The sequence below is a fragment of the Pteronotus mesoamericanus genome, unplaced genomic scaffold, assembly GCF_021234165.1.
Source record: "Pteronotus mesoamericanus isolate MK-2021 breed Mesoamerican mustached bat unplaced genomic scaffold, CSHL_Meso_final contig_116, whole genome shotgun sequence".
Classification (NCBI taxonomy): domain Eukaryota; kingdom Metazoa; phylum Chordata; class Mammalia; order Chiroptera; family Mormoopidae; genus Pteronotus; species Pteronotus mesoamericanus.
Window position 1 is genome coordinate 29,658,544 of NW_026555027.1, and position 15,622 is coordinate 29,674,165.

The 15,622-nt window shown below is 31.2% G+C and overlaps 1 non-coding gene across 1 annotated transcript; it reads left to right on the forward strand.

The window, feature by feature from the left end:
* The first annotated feature begins 424 nt into the window (after positions 1-424).
* Positions 425-588, forward strand: LOC129077192 (U1 spliceosomal RNA). Its single transcript, XR_008529786.1, has one exon. It is a non-coding gene; the product is annotated as a U1 spliceosomal RNA (small nuclear RNA).
* The last annotated feature ends 15,034 nt before the right edge of the window (positions 589-15,622 follow it).

Consider the following 15,622-nt stretch of genomic DNA (forward strand, 5'->3'; position numbering starts at 1 on the left):
TGTTTTACTATGTAAGGTTTAAAATGTCCTCTCCTATTTATTTACCCTGAACGTTAATATAATTAAATATATTGTTATTTGTCTAAAGTAAAATTATTTTACTCTATAGAAGGAAACCAAGCATTTTCTTCTGAAAATCATGATTCAGCAATAAAAAAAGGATGTGTATTGAATCGCTCTATTAACAAAGTTTTTTTTTATCTTATTAAAGGAAATATAAAAGCAGAACAGATACAACAATTAGCATCCCAACTGTTCTTACTTTCTTCCTGATTTTGATAGCAAGTTGTTTTTAAGTTTCAGAAAATTCTACTTAGATATTATTCTCCTTGACTGATATAACATAGACCAGATCTGATTAATTATATTATTATAAACAAGTGAGACATTATAGTTTTAAGTTAACCTTCAGAAATCAAATATGATACTTACCTGGCAGGGGAGATCCCATGATCACGAAGGTGGTTTTCCCAGGGCGAGGCTTATCCATTGCACTCCGGACGTGCTGACCCCTGCGATTTCCCCAAATGTGGGAAACTCGACTGCATAATTTGTGGTGGTGGGGGACTGTGTTCTGGCTCTCCTCGGATAGGAAAAAAAAAAAAGAAATCAAATATGAAGCAACTACTACTGTTTTTTAGATGATATAAGTTGATTAGATAATTATACAAGATTTTTCAACATGTAATATATAATGATAAAAATGAGAAATAATGTTTATTTAATAAAGTTGAGTAATAAATATATAATCATCATGAAAATTTGCCAAGTACAGACATTTCAAATGAAGCAAAATTGCCCATAGCCTATCACATCAAGATTAGCATTGTGGATAGGAGGATGTGGCCAGTTAATTTACTGAACATTTAATGCTTAACAAAGTACAAATCAGGTTGCCTCAGGTCAATTTTCAAGTGAAAGAGAATATAGGACTCAGGATTGACCACAGGTTATAAACTACTGTTATCATTCTTATCTCTTTATAAAAATATATCAAAGGCAATATGATTCTTTCCAGCATTAATTGACATATTGTGCTGACCAAATCTAAAGAAATAAAATATCTAGAAATTCTAAATCTTGCTTAACAGAATTTGCATTTTAAAAAGTCTTCAGGAGTTTATACTGTAGAAAGTATTTATTGATTTATGTTTATAAATTGGAGATACATGAAAATTGTATAAAATCATCAAAAATTAAAGATTTGACAAGGAAAATGAGGACAGACATAGCGCTGGAGAGCAGGATGACAGCAAAGTGGGGGAGGGAGGGGAGGGAGGGATTGAGCAAAAAAGAAAAAGGATTTATGGACATGGACAACAGATTGCTGAGGACAAGGGGTTATAATGGGGAAAAAATACAATAAAGATAAACTAAAGATTTAACTCATGGATACATATGTGATATGAAAAGATTATAATAAAATAGAGCAATGGTTAGAGGTTTAAATACAGGCAGGTTTGTAATGAGTGACACAATCCGAGTGTAAGAGACTTGAGAGGGATTGTGATGAGGAAAACGGGGGGCGTGCCTTACTCGAAGCGCCGTACCAGCCACCTAGAAGAGCTGCCTCCTTGTGGAGGCGCAGGTCCGATGTGAACGCTGCCAGAGAGTCTCAATTTTCTAGAGAAATGAAATCTTTAAATGAAATACCTTGTTTTTACATTTTGACCATAAAAACAAACTACTGTGAGCCCGCTGGCATGCATCTTCCTTTGAGGCACTTGGTATTAACTTTTGGTATAATGAATTTTTTTACCATTGAAATAATGTTTACCAGCATTATTATGCTTCTAAAAAATTTAAGAATATAACATTCCAACCTGTATTTGGAATGCATATGTCCAAATTTACTTTACGATTTCTTCCTCTTAAAAATAAATAACAACATTTTAAAACAACCTGAGTATCTTTTGATTAAGCCCTCTATTATTTTCAGACTTCCTTAGATTGACTTGTAGGCAGGTTTTGAAACTCCTAAATTTCCTTCTCATCCCTCCTGTTCTTGAGTCATAGGAGAAATATTATTTTGTTTCCTATGTCATCAAACAGAGACTTTTAACAGCATAAGATATTTTTCTCCTGAACACTTCAGAGTGCTCCACTATTTATATTCTATTGATATAGATCTTAGATATATAGATATGGATATAAAAAAATTCAGAGAGGATTAAAAGGAAGAAGAAAGTTTTCATTTTTGACTCATAACCTAGTACTACTTTTGTTTAATTAAAAAATATGCTTAGTAATTCCATCAAGGTAAGTTGTAACCAAATGACATTTGTAAACAAATACACCTTGAAAATTTCTTGCCCTTATTTACTGTGTATGAGGGTAAAGGAGGAATTTATCTCTGTGAATAACTGTTGAAAGGTGGCTGTGAGAGGATGTCCTTTTGCATTTTCTTCTGTCTGGTGTGGGATTAACTAGAGGAACTCTGCAGGACTGAAACAGGCTTTTTAAAAATCATGTCTATTTCTAGCATATGGCTACACAAAGCCTATGTTTTGCTCCAGTTGCTCTTAGTCAGGTGGACTTTCTTCCTTTACAAATAAAATGTTTAGAAAGTTACACTTTTTCCTGTGTGCCCTTCTTGTCTTTTATGTTAGGAAACTGCTCATTCCACTGAGCCTTGCTGTATTTTCTTCGAACAGGAGAAATAAAGCCTTTCAAGTTTGACTGACTGGATGACACATGGCTCTGGAGCTTTATAAGGCACAAAGCTCAGTTCTTACAGGCAATGCAGATTGCGTCTCAAGAGACTTTGAGCAAATGGGAATGAAGTGTGGGGACAGGTAAAGCAATGATCAGATATCTCCTGTGTATCTCCGAGCAATACAGACTCTTGTGTACCATGGTGAAGAACTCATGTGTCAACAACTGTTTTTGAATCATAGTAATTCTGGTTGCAGTAGTTACCATAAATCCTACAATACTTGTGTAAACTAATGACTACTTTTGTTACATTCCAGTGAAATTTTAAGTTTTGTTAAAAACTATTTAGAACTATTTTAACAAAAAAAATAGTGTGGGATAGTAAAAAGGAATGCTAGTCTGATACCATCTTTATACAGAACTTAAATTATTGTATTTAAAATTCTGCAGTATGACATTTTTTTCTAGGATAAAATTACATATAAACAAAATGGTGCTATAAATAAAAATTCATAACAGCCAATGCACACTGGAACAGTGTATATACCGAGCTGAAATTCATAAAAGCCATAATAAATGCAATATAGTTTTTATTTTAAATCCCATTGCAAAAATGGGATTTATTTGAACAAATAAAAATAAATTTTTAAAAATATAAATAAACAAAAAAATTTTTAAAAAACTTAAAATGGGATTTAAGCTTCCTTCTCACTAAGTGATTACCAAAGAGAAAATTGCTGTAATTTGTGTGCTATGGACTCCCAGCAGTTCCTTTGCTGACTCATTGGCTGACTAAGTAGGCTAATTTAAGTTTAATAACTTTTCAGTTTATCTTTTATTAGTTGTGTGAAAGAGCATTAAAAAGGCTAAAATCAGGCAAAGAGAGAGACATAATAATATATAGAGAATCTACTGAAGTGTTCCGATAATCCTGAATATCTGGGAAGCATATTATTTCAAGTTAACCCACTGGTAAGGAATGTCACTCATAACATAAGGTTTGGGTTTTAAGCTAACTAGTAATCTAAATGGTTCTATCTATGTCTAAGTAAATAAATGTAGGTGAAAAAAAGACAGTTTCATTTCAGCACACATTTCTTTAATATTTTTTAACTTAAAACTCCAGAAAAATTATATTGTTATGGTACACTTACAGGTATTTGTACATTAATTTGCCAAATGATTATCTTTCCTAAATGACTGAGTCATGGTATATTCATGTAAATAAAGGGTCAAAATATATTTAGTAAACTTGTAGAAAAAAATGAAAATTATAGTAATTTTCATTTTTTCCTTGAAAAAATTAAGTTGTGAATCATTAAATAAATGGCAAAGACAATTTTAAATTTAGCACTAAAAAAGAAATTGTTCCTAAGGTTTTTTTGATTTAAAGATGGAAACCAAGAAATTTGTTTACACTGTTGGTTGTGAAATACTAATGAGTAATGACAATGGCTTCTGAGCAGATGACTCAAGCCTGTTAAGTATGTTTGTGTCAAACAGGTTAAAAAGAAAGAGGACAACCATAATTAGAAGGTCATTCTTATCACTGGTTTGAAGATTAGCAGTACTTATCCTTGGTCTTGGGATCAATGATTCCAAGACAACTTAACTACTGAGACTACATGTGTTGTCAGGCTAATTGGAGAAATTGGCACTGATGCAGTAAATGGAATTGAACTAGAGCAGCTTTAAAATGTCAACACTTTTGTAGAGCATTTGGGTTAAAAAGAATAAAACAATCTCTTGCATTATATAAATCAGAAATATAACAACTTTAAGAATGATACACTGCCCATTACAATAACATGGAGGGAAAATCAGTGTATAGGCTGCAAGATCTTAGTTGTATCAATTAATTTTTCTGAGGTTATAGGCTCACCTATTAAAAGGAAAAAGAATATTTTACAACTCATATTTGGCACATGAATCATTTTGTTGAAGATCATCAAAATTATAAATCGCTATTCAAATGAGATTTTTGAAAAAGGTTACCAAGGTCTTTGCTTATGTATTGTTACATGAGACATTTAACTTCACTCTAAAATATTTTATCAACTATTTTATAGGTGTCAATTTTCCAATGTGTGTTCCTGAATACTGTGGCTAACTTTTCAGAAGGGTAGGAGATATGATTCTAGAGGTTCTATTGAATAAAGTTTTGGAAATGTAGTGACAAACACATTAAAAGATTTCTTCAGGACATTTCAGAGCCTTTAATATGCTAATATGCTTTGTTATTTTCCATGGTCATATGGGAAATAGAGTCTGTTAGATTTCAAATATGTTTGACTACAGTGTCTTTAATCATGACATATTTTGAGGGATTAATGTGTAAAGAACATATTGATGCTCTACTTTCCATATGCCGTTGTCTTGAGAAGCAGCTGCATCTTTTGCAAAATTTGTGGTGAGGGGCAAGTCCTGGGTATATACTCAAACAGTTGAAATCAAAATCTCAAAGTGATATCTGCATTCCATGTGCATTGTAGCATTATTCACAATAACCAAGACATGTAAACATTTCAAATCCTGACTGTTCCATTCATTCACCATGTGAGTTACTTGCTCTTTGTTATGTTATGTTTATTTTATTATATATATTATGTATGCTATATTATATATATAAAGTTCTCTGAATAGTGCCTTGTATAAAAATACAGTGAAAGTTAGCAATTATTTTTAAATAAAATAATATATTTTAAAATAAACCCCTGAATGAGTATTGTGTTGATTCTTATCAGTTATGTACATTTTTGTGGAAAACTAATTTTTTCACCAAAATCATGGCTTGTCCAGAGATATTAAACCATAGGTTTTGAGTCTCTTATTTTCATAGCTCATGTGATTCCCTCAATTGGCATTGTGTTCAGGAACTCTTCCTTTGAATTATCTTCTACTCAGTTGTAAGCACAAGTTTGGCTAAGAGAAGTGATACTTAGCAAAGACTAAGGGACATTTTGGTTCAAGAATATATGCTCTTAGCTACAGGTTACATGCCACGATACCTTTACTGTAAGCACCTTTAAATCTTTGTTGTCATAGACAATATCAATTCTTATCAAGTTTTAAGTTTTTAGAACAAAAGAATGTAGAGACAATAATTACAGAGGGAAAATTACTAGAAAGAAGTATCAAAATTCTCTCTATTATATACCAGTGACTAGAAAAAACATCTTACTTGAAAAATAACACAATTTTGATAACAATTATTCTTACATTTATGAGGTGATATTTTATTGTGGTTTTTGTTTGCATGCCTTTGATAATTGGGGATGTTGAGTATTTTTTATACATTTTGGCTATTTGGAAGTCTTTAAAAGTGTTTTCAATTCTTTTGTCTTTTTATTAGTTGTTTTTTGATTATTTGTTATTGAGTTGTAAGAAGTCCTTATATACTTTGGATGTTAAACCTTTATCAGATATTTGGATGACAAATATTTCCTCCCATTCCATAGTCGGCCTTTCTCTATGTTGCCTGTTTTGTTTTGTTTTGTTTTTTTGCCATGCAGAGCTGTTTAATTTGATGCTATCCCATTTGTATATTTTGTTGCTTGTGCTTTTGGTGTCATATCCAAGAAATCATCTTCTTGACCAACTTCATAAAGCTTTCCTTTATGTGCTCTTCTAAGGGTTTTACAGTTTGGCTCTTATGTTTACATTTTTAATCTATTTTGAGTTGTATTTGTGTACAGTAAAAGGATCCATTTTATTCTTTCACATATGGATACCTATTTTCCCAATGCTATTTATTGAACAAATTATCTTTCCCTTATTGTTTATTTTTGACACACTTTTTCAAGATTAGTTGACTCTGTGGATTTATTGAAAAGAGCAAAAGATGAGTTGATAAGGATGTGAAGAAATTAGAATCCTTGTACACTGTTGGTAAGAATGCTAAATGGTGGAGCTGCTATAGGAAATTGTATGGCACTTTCAAAAAAGAAATAAAAATAGGACTATCTTATGATTCAACAATTCCTCTCTGCGGTATATATCCAAACAGTTGAAATTAGGTTCTCAAAGTGATATCTGCATTCCATGTGCATTGCAGCATTATTCACAATAACCAAGACATGTAAACAACCCACAAGTCCATCAACAGTTAAAGGATAATAAAATTTGGTATATACATACAATGTAATCTTATTCAGCCATTAAAAAGTAGGAAATCCTTTCATATTTGACACCATGGATGAAACTGGTAAGCACTATGTTAACTGAGATAAGCCAATGACAGTAGGGTGAGTGCAGAATGCTTCCATTTATATGAACTATTTTAAATAGACAAAATCATAGAATTAGAGAGTAGAATGTTGAGTAGTAGGTGATTTATAGGAGCTTGGGGAGAAGGAAATGGGAGTCGTTTAATGGACATAAAGTATCAATTTTACAAGATGGGTAAGGTTTAGAGATCTAGTGTACAATATTGTGTTTATGGTTAACAGCACTCTTGAGGGCTTAAATTTTGTTAAAAGAGTACATAACATGTTAAATGTTCTTAGCACAATGGAATAAAAAGTACCATTTTTGTCAATTTTTATGAACAAGACTAGGCAAAATTGTGTAGTAAACTAAGCTTGCATCAGTTTTTTCTGTTGAATACATAATTTTAACAACAACCTAGACAATAAGAGAAACCCATGCCATTACCATGACAGAATCGATCTTCCTTAAGCAATGTATTTTACTCTAAAACCCTCAAATTTAACTTCATTAGGCCCCAATTTACCCTAGATAATGAATTAATCCATGAATAATGACTTCATGTTCTCTTTGTGAGTGAAATGGTTACTTTACTATTATTGTCTAAGAACTATCTTACTCAAGATATATTAGTGGTAAAAATTCTAGAGCTGCAGATTGATTTTGAGGGTATGACATTTCTCTGTCCTCTCTAATTCAACAGTGTTTCGAGTTAGTAAATATGATATGCCAGGTATGGGTAATATGAATAATAATATAAATTATAAAAGTTGCTGCCTGTTGAATAGGGTACAGGTACTACTGAAAATAAAGAGAGTAGCAGTCAATGGATTTATGTTTTGTTAAAAAAAACTATTGTTGCAACTTATTGATTAATGCTATTTTTTTTTTACTGCAGACAAAAATATTGTTTGACAACTGGTTTTTCCTTACCAAACTAAAATAATTACAATCTTGGATTTGAAATGGACATTAATGGTTATTAATAAGGCTACATGTGCTGTTAAAGGAGAATCTACTTCACATCAAGTGATTGAAAATTGTTATGTATGTAGCCTTTGCTTAAATATTATATATAGTATACTGAATTGCTAGATAATTATTCAACATAGCGAGATAAAAAATGATCTCCTTGAATTATCTTACCATTCTGTGCTGTAGAGTAAAAAGAGAAGTCTACTTCTTTCCCACAGCAGCCCCTGAAATTCATTTAAACTTTAATGTTAGGGTTAATGCTTGCAAGACAATTTGAACAGCGAGATGGCATGAGTTGTCAAGAAATCAGAGAAATAAGTATGGGCATATTGAATACAGAGGAATTTGAACAATGTAAGAAAATTAAGTCAGACTATGCCACTCCTTCACCAACAGCTCTCTTTGTCAAACAACTCTAATTCCAACAACATTTATTTATATGATAAAGTTGACAGTCCTCTTATCAGTCTTTACCACTTTCCTGATTCCAGGATTTAGAGCAATAGATCAGTCTTATATAAAAGAGAATGATCCAGATCATCTCCTTCAAAGTCATGTGACTTTCAAATTACCTCATAATGAGATAACTAATATAACATATTTACATAAATTATTTACCAACCTGGTTAATGCATTTTTAAATTAGTCAACTTATTATTTTATCTTGAATAAAAATATTGTATTTGGTTAGTTTTCTATGTATAATTTTATTCCTCATTTCATGTTAATTTTCTATATGATGAAGATATTAATTTTTATTAAATCCATTGGTTAATACAATATCATAAAGTCAATTTAATACACAAATTCTAATCATGTTTTCTGTGTTATCATATAATTCAAACATATATTGACTCTCACAGGGTCCTTTGACTCTTCTTTAGTATCATTCCTCTAGCTTGACCTCACACTAATAATCAACTTTTAAAAATTTAACCATACAAATAGTTATAATTTTCCCTACTTATCATCAAGCTTTTGTTATTCAATTATTCCATCAAGGATAATAGGATAAACTGTGTCCAGTGACCTTCTGAACTCGAACTAGTTTAATACTACATTGTTTTCCTGAAATCTGAAGCAAACCCTTGAAACATAAAACTAATCTCTAAAGAAGAGAGAAATGGAACAAAGAATAATCTGTGCCTTAACAACAACAAGACCAAAAATACATTTTGTTGGCATAAACTGATTTCTTCAAATTTGTCTGTAGACCTCACCCTTTAATTTAACGTACCTTGTTCTATTGTGGTTCTTAATACTTGGCCTTATTAACCTTGCCTGATCGATTTCCTTGTTTTTCCATCCAACATTATCGGATTTCATTTCCTTCCTACTCCTGTTTCTTTGATCTTGTCTACAGAGTTAATTCCATGATTTGTCTTCCATGATGGCCTTTTAATAAAAGTCTATGCTTTAGACTGACTTCAACTACAAAATTATGCCCCACTTCTAGATTCTGGTAACTATTTCTCAAATGTGTTCTTGGTGAATCCTGAACTTTCAAGGTTATGATTACACATGGTATATTTCAATTATTATTTTGATATAGTATAATTAAAAATGACCTTAAAATATTGAATCAAATACACATAAGCTAGCACAATTTCAGAATTTTTGATATTTGTTATTAAATTTGTATAGACATCTTCTGGCTGGAGTGATTATCCCAAATAATGTGATGTCAGCCTTTGCCAGCATTGCTTATTAAGATTTTTTAGCCACACATCTATCCATGCAGGTCAGACTTATTTATTTCACTTCAGTATTTTTTAGAAATTTTGAGAGAGTATGATTTAATAAAAAGTACGGTCCAAATGATTTATGTCTGTGAATTCTTTAGGAGCCAATTACTTCTACTTGATTTGCTTCTGCTTTATTTCCACAGACTAATCCATAATATAAAAGTGTTAGTTGATAGTCTTTTATACATTAAACCATAAATACATATGTATGTGTGTGTGTTTGTGTGTATAGTTTAAGCAGATGAGCTTATTACAACAAGCATTTGTGAGAATTTTGTGACATATTAGATAGCAAAGATAGGTATACATTATTTCAGAACTAATTTCAAATAATAGTTCTTAAATTTTTATATGAATCAGAATAATCCATGACACATTTTAAAATATAGATCACTGGACCCTTCAGATAAAAATTATTAAAAGATAATCTCAAGGAATATGATTTATTAATCAGATTTTAGGTCCTCAAGTAATATTTAATTACTCTTCACAAATAATTGTGTTGGGGTACAAATTTTTTTCAATATATAAAAACCAATATGCATAAAAAACAAAGTTGAATAACAAGGTACTGACATATAAAGCACCAGAAAGAAAATAGAGCAAGCACATTGTGGAAGAGATTTAGTTACAATTAAAACAGCTGGGATTTGGGTATCCTCTATGGACATAAATAGACATTGGGAGACATTTTGGAGGTTAAAATAAAAGGAATTAAGGGAAAAGGAATTAAAATGTGTTACTTTTATAACTAAGTTTAATTTAGTGAAGGGATAAAAAAGCTGAAGATAAATTTGTAACAAGGATATCTATATGAGTTACTTTAAATATTTCATGAAATGGAAAATGTAACTGATAAACCATATGACATTCATTTTAAAGAAAATGGTAACCATAAATTGCAGCAAAAAATCTTACATTTGGGAACTTGATAACGTATTTTGTTAAACATTATGTTCTTTATTGGCCTACTTACTCCAAAATATTGCTGAACATTTTTAAAAGATCCACTGAATATTTCACACAAGGAAATCGTAACCTTCTGAAGAGAATGGATTTAGAGACAAATCTGATTTTGACTTTACCATTTTCTTTGTTTCTCTTTAGACTTCACAAAAATCTTTTTTTTTTGTATTAGTAGTATTCTGCATAGTACATTATTTTTTAAAAAATCACCTTTCTATATATTTCTTTTGAGAAAACCTCTAACAGTGAAAACATTGATATATCCCACCTTAGATTTTTCTCATTCTAATAATAATTTTCCTGTTTTATACAACAATTATACCCAATCCTCATCTTGCAAGTCATTCGAGTCTTGGTAGCTTTATGATCTGAGTGTTTCTTTTATTAGTTATACTGTCCATATTAGTCTTAATTGTCAATATGTTTTATGTTCATCTGGCAATTCTAACTTTATTTTAAGTAATTGAAATGAAACAATGTTGAGTGTACATTGTCTAACTTAAGACAAAGGACTAAACCCATGTAAACAAATCTCCTATTGAGGTATAAAATACTACCACTGTCTTAGAAAGTATCCTCATACGCCTTCCAAATCAATCCCAATTCCAGCCTCTTGGGGCAGCCATTGTTCTGATATTTTTGCTCATTCTAAAACTTTACATAATAAAATTATGCAATATGCATTCTTTAAGAAAGCTTCTTATTATGTCTTATTCCATTGCATTTTATTTATATATTTCACTTAGATTTATAGGCACATAGATTTCACTATAATGAAATACATATTTTCATTAAAACTCATTTGATTCCTTTGCCAAGACTTGGCTTATTAAGAAAAAAAACTGTAAAAACATGTTTGAACAACAATATATACTAAAATAAATTAATATTAGAAGCAACTTTGAGAATAATTGCTTTACTGATGATAAAAATTAAATATATGAAAAAGTTGAGTTTGGATGTCAAGTCAAGATTGGTGTCATTTCATTTTCTAAATTTTTGATTGTGCTTAATTTTAATTATCAAGAATAAATTATCATATCAATCTGAGTTTTTCTCTATAGCAAAAAAAAGAGATTTAATGATAATGCCAATATTAAAGTCCATGAGCATTGTAAATTTAATTGAAATTTATGAAATATATTTTTGTTACTATACAAGGGCTTTTAAAGATTGATGGGTTGTACTAGTAATATCTGAGAGAATTCCAACATATTAGCTACTTGAAATAATAACATATTCAATATATTTTAATATATAAATTTATTTATAATAATATGAGCATTACAGGATGTTCTAAAATAAAAATACTATAAGAAATGTTTATAGACAGATACCACTGGTCATAATATGAATATAAAAATAGACTTTATTGGGGGGAAACTTACATAAAATTTAAGTAAAAGACCATCACAATCTCAAAAAGTTAGCACTGAGCCCACAGGTTAGGCTAAGTATAGATGGAGTATATCCACCATGGCCAACTTTTCAGTAGAGAAATCCCCTCTCCTATAATAATTACATATTTAATTGGTCAACTCATAGGAAATAGCTACACAAACATGTAAAAATAAGAGCTCTTTGGTTGAGAAAGTGGGCCAATGGAAAAGAGAAATGTCAAACAGCAGTTATTGATATCAGCCCATTCTTGTATTGTGACTAATTCAGACCTGCTGAGTCAACCTTTTACTAACATACCAAAAAAGGAGAAAAATTCACCTCCAGGACAATCCAGACTCATCTCTTTTTAGTCTAGCCGTGGGCGCCCGTGGAACTATTTTATTTTTCGTGCTGCATTCCTCTTTCTCTTCAGGCCATAGAGATACTTTGATTTATATCTGGAATAAAAAGAGATAGATTTTTCTCACCTTCCCCTGGTCTCCTACCACTTGCCAGGATTGGATGTCATGCCCTTTCATGGATGAGAAAGATTGTTTCTGTTTCTTTTTCTGGAGTGAAGATTTAAATAGAAACCCAATAATTTTGTTTTGCTCCCTATAAATAACATTCGGAGGCAGAGTATAGTGGCTGTGGATTTTCCTAAAGCAAAGTCTTTGTCCTTGTTCATATTTATCTTCATGTCTACCATGTGAGAAACATTAACCATCTGCTGAGATCAAAAGAGGCACCACAAAGTACAAGGATTACTGGGAATATTTCATCTCATACTCTGCTTCCTTGACACTTGGGTATATAGAAAAGCAGCTAAGCACGTATGTTCAGGTGTAACTTTAAATAGGTGACTAGAATGGGGTTAGCTGGCTCTGCGGAGGTTTTCACAGAGAAAGCTGGCAGAGCAGAAATTACATTAAGTCAGAAACATTTTGTGTTGTTCGTTCTAATCATTTTTGGTGGTTTCATTATTGTAATGGTTTACAACATGGATCTAGTGGGCTACGGAAGATATGATGGCTAATATGCTTAATTAGCTTTGTAAGTCCAGATGGTTTTCTATAGATCTGTCACTTCATACAGGCATTTACAACAGTAATATAAATACCAATTTATAAATACATTTTTATATGTTTCCAGAGGATGACAAAGAAATACTCTATTCAGTTCTGAGTCAACCAATAGTTCTACCCAGGTAGGGGGTAGGGTCATTAACAGCACATCTTCCCTCACCCTCTTCCCATATGCAAAAAGTTAATACACAGTTCAGTGACTTTAAGAGAGTGATGTTCTACAGCAATCTATGACAGTGGTTCCCAACAAGGGGGGATTTTCCCTGCAGGAAACATATAACAATGTCTGGAAAGAATTCCGTTTGGCACAATTGGCAGTAGTTGGGGAGCCTATTAGATCTAACAAGTAGAGGCCAGGAATGTTACTAAACATACTACAGTGCCCATGACAGTCTTCCAAATAAATAATTATCTGATCCAATATGTCAAGGATACCAACATTTAGTAATTCTTCCTTATCTTTAAGAATAGTATTAGAAGAAAATGTACTTAATCGATTGGAGTATCAGTAACTTAACAATAGTAGGATGAATAGCTATAGTACATCATTTTTATTACAACTATAGAGGTGTGTGGTTTATAAATTAACTATACTATTTATCTAGTTGTCAGTATTGTAATCAACTCCACTGAGCTAATTTTAAAATTATTTTATAGTAAACAAAGACTTTTTTTTACTATAAATCTGTTTACTATATACATTTGTTTACTATATTAATCTGTTTACTATATAATCTGTGTACAAATCTGTCTATAGTCTTGGATTCAAGTTTGCTCTTGATTATAATTATAATTTCAAAATGGAACTATCTGAAACTTGTCCCACTTTATAGGAACTTAGTTCTGAAAAGACCTACTGCAGAATGAGAATGTTTGAGTCATGAGTTTACTTTCAATGAGATCATTTCTCTTGATTAGGGCCCACAAATGGGATAGCTCTAAGTGCTCAGAAGCAATCCGCAGAACCACAAATCTCAGAAAATACAAAATGGAGTAACTGTAAAATGTCAGACCAAATCACACTTTGCTCAAGCTACTAAAATCTATATATTAAAAAAAACCCTCAAAACAACCCAAGATAAAAAGACATATGACATATGAAAAATCAAGGAAAGGAGTAACAACTGACTTAGAAACAATGGATGAAAGAAAATAGCATCTATAAAGTGCTGAAAGAAGAAAAATTTAAAAACTATTAATGTAGAATTCTCTACAGTGAACAGCTACTCTAAAATGCAGGTGAAAAATGACATTTTGAGATAAATAAAATTTTATGCTAATTACAGATAAATTTCAAATACAAAGACAGTAATAGGTTTATAATAAAAAATTGAAGTGACATAATGTACAATATAAATTATAAAAAATATGGAGTGGCTATATTAATATCAGAAATATTAACTATGAGACAAGGAGTACAACAAATGATAAAGAGGAACATATCATTTTTATAGAAAGATCAATTTATTTAAAAAACATAACAGTCTTAAATGTGATGAATTTTCAACAAAATTTAAAAATACACAAAGCAAAAAAGTGACAGAAATAAGAGGAAAAAGAAATATTCCAGACTTTTTACTGATGAAAATTAAGAATTCTTCTCTTTCAAAAAATCAGTAAAGAAAATTTTTAAAAAATATATTGAACACTATCAATCCACCAAATCCAACTGACATTTGTAGAGTTCTTCCCCAACAAATTTGAAATGTCTGAAGTCACATAAAGTATGTCTCTAACCACAATGGGTAAATGTAGTAAAAAGAAATAATGAGGTATCTAAAAAATTCCCAACAGATTTAAATTGAGCAAAAGATTTCTAATTAACCTGTGGATTAAAGAAGACAGCACAGAGAAATCATGAAATATTCAGACTTCAATGGTTATAAAAGTAAAACTATATTTTGTGGGAGCAGCTAAAGAAGCATCTACATTGATTTCCTTTACGCATATATCAGTAAAAGGCATCAGCATCTTCCCAAATGTAGACATCACTGTAGTATATTGAACATCTGCTAGCATGTCACTCTGTACTTGGGTTTATCCATTGTTTTGATGACTTATCACTAATGGATTCAGGAAATTAATGTTATATAACAGGCTCTGTTAGTTGAAGGCAAACTGATTTGGGTTTTCTTAACATAGTAATAAAAGAAATAAAACATTAATAGTGTCCAAGTCTGCATGCTAAGTGCCAGTCATTATAATATTATTCTGATGTCCAGTTATATAGAAACAATGTTGGCCAGTTCCTTATTGAAGCCTTAATAATCCTCAATGGACTTCCACTAGCCAGACAGGACTCTGAGGACACAGCATGGCACAAAGCTTCTTTCTATACTGAATTTTGCATATAAGACCTACATTAGTTTACTAAAGCTGCCATAACAAAATATCTCACACTGGTTGGTTTAAACAACAGAAATTTATTTTCTCACAGGTCTAGAAGTTCAAGATCCAGGTATTGTCACTTAATTTCCTTTGAAGATTGTGAGGAAAAATATGTTTCATGGCTCTCCCTTAGCCTCTGTGGAGTTTGTGGCAATCTTTGGTATGGCATGGCTTTTAGAAGCATCATACATTCATATTTACATGATGTTATCTGTGTGTGTT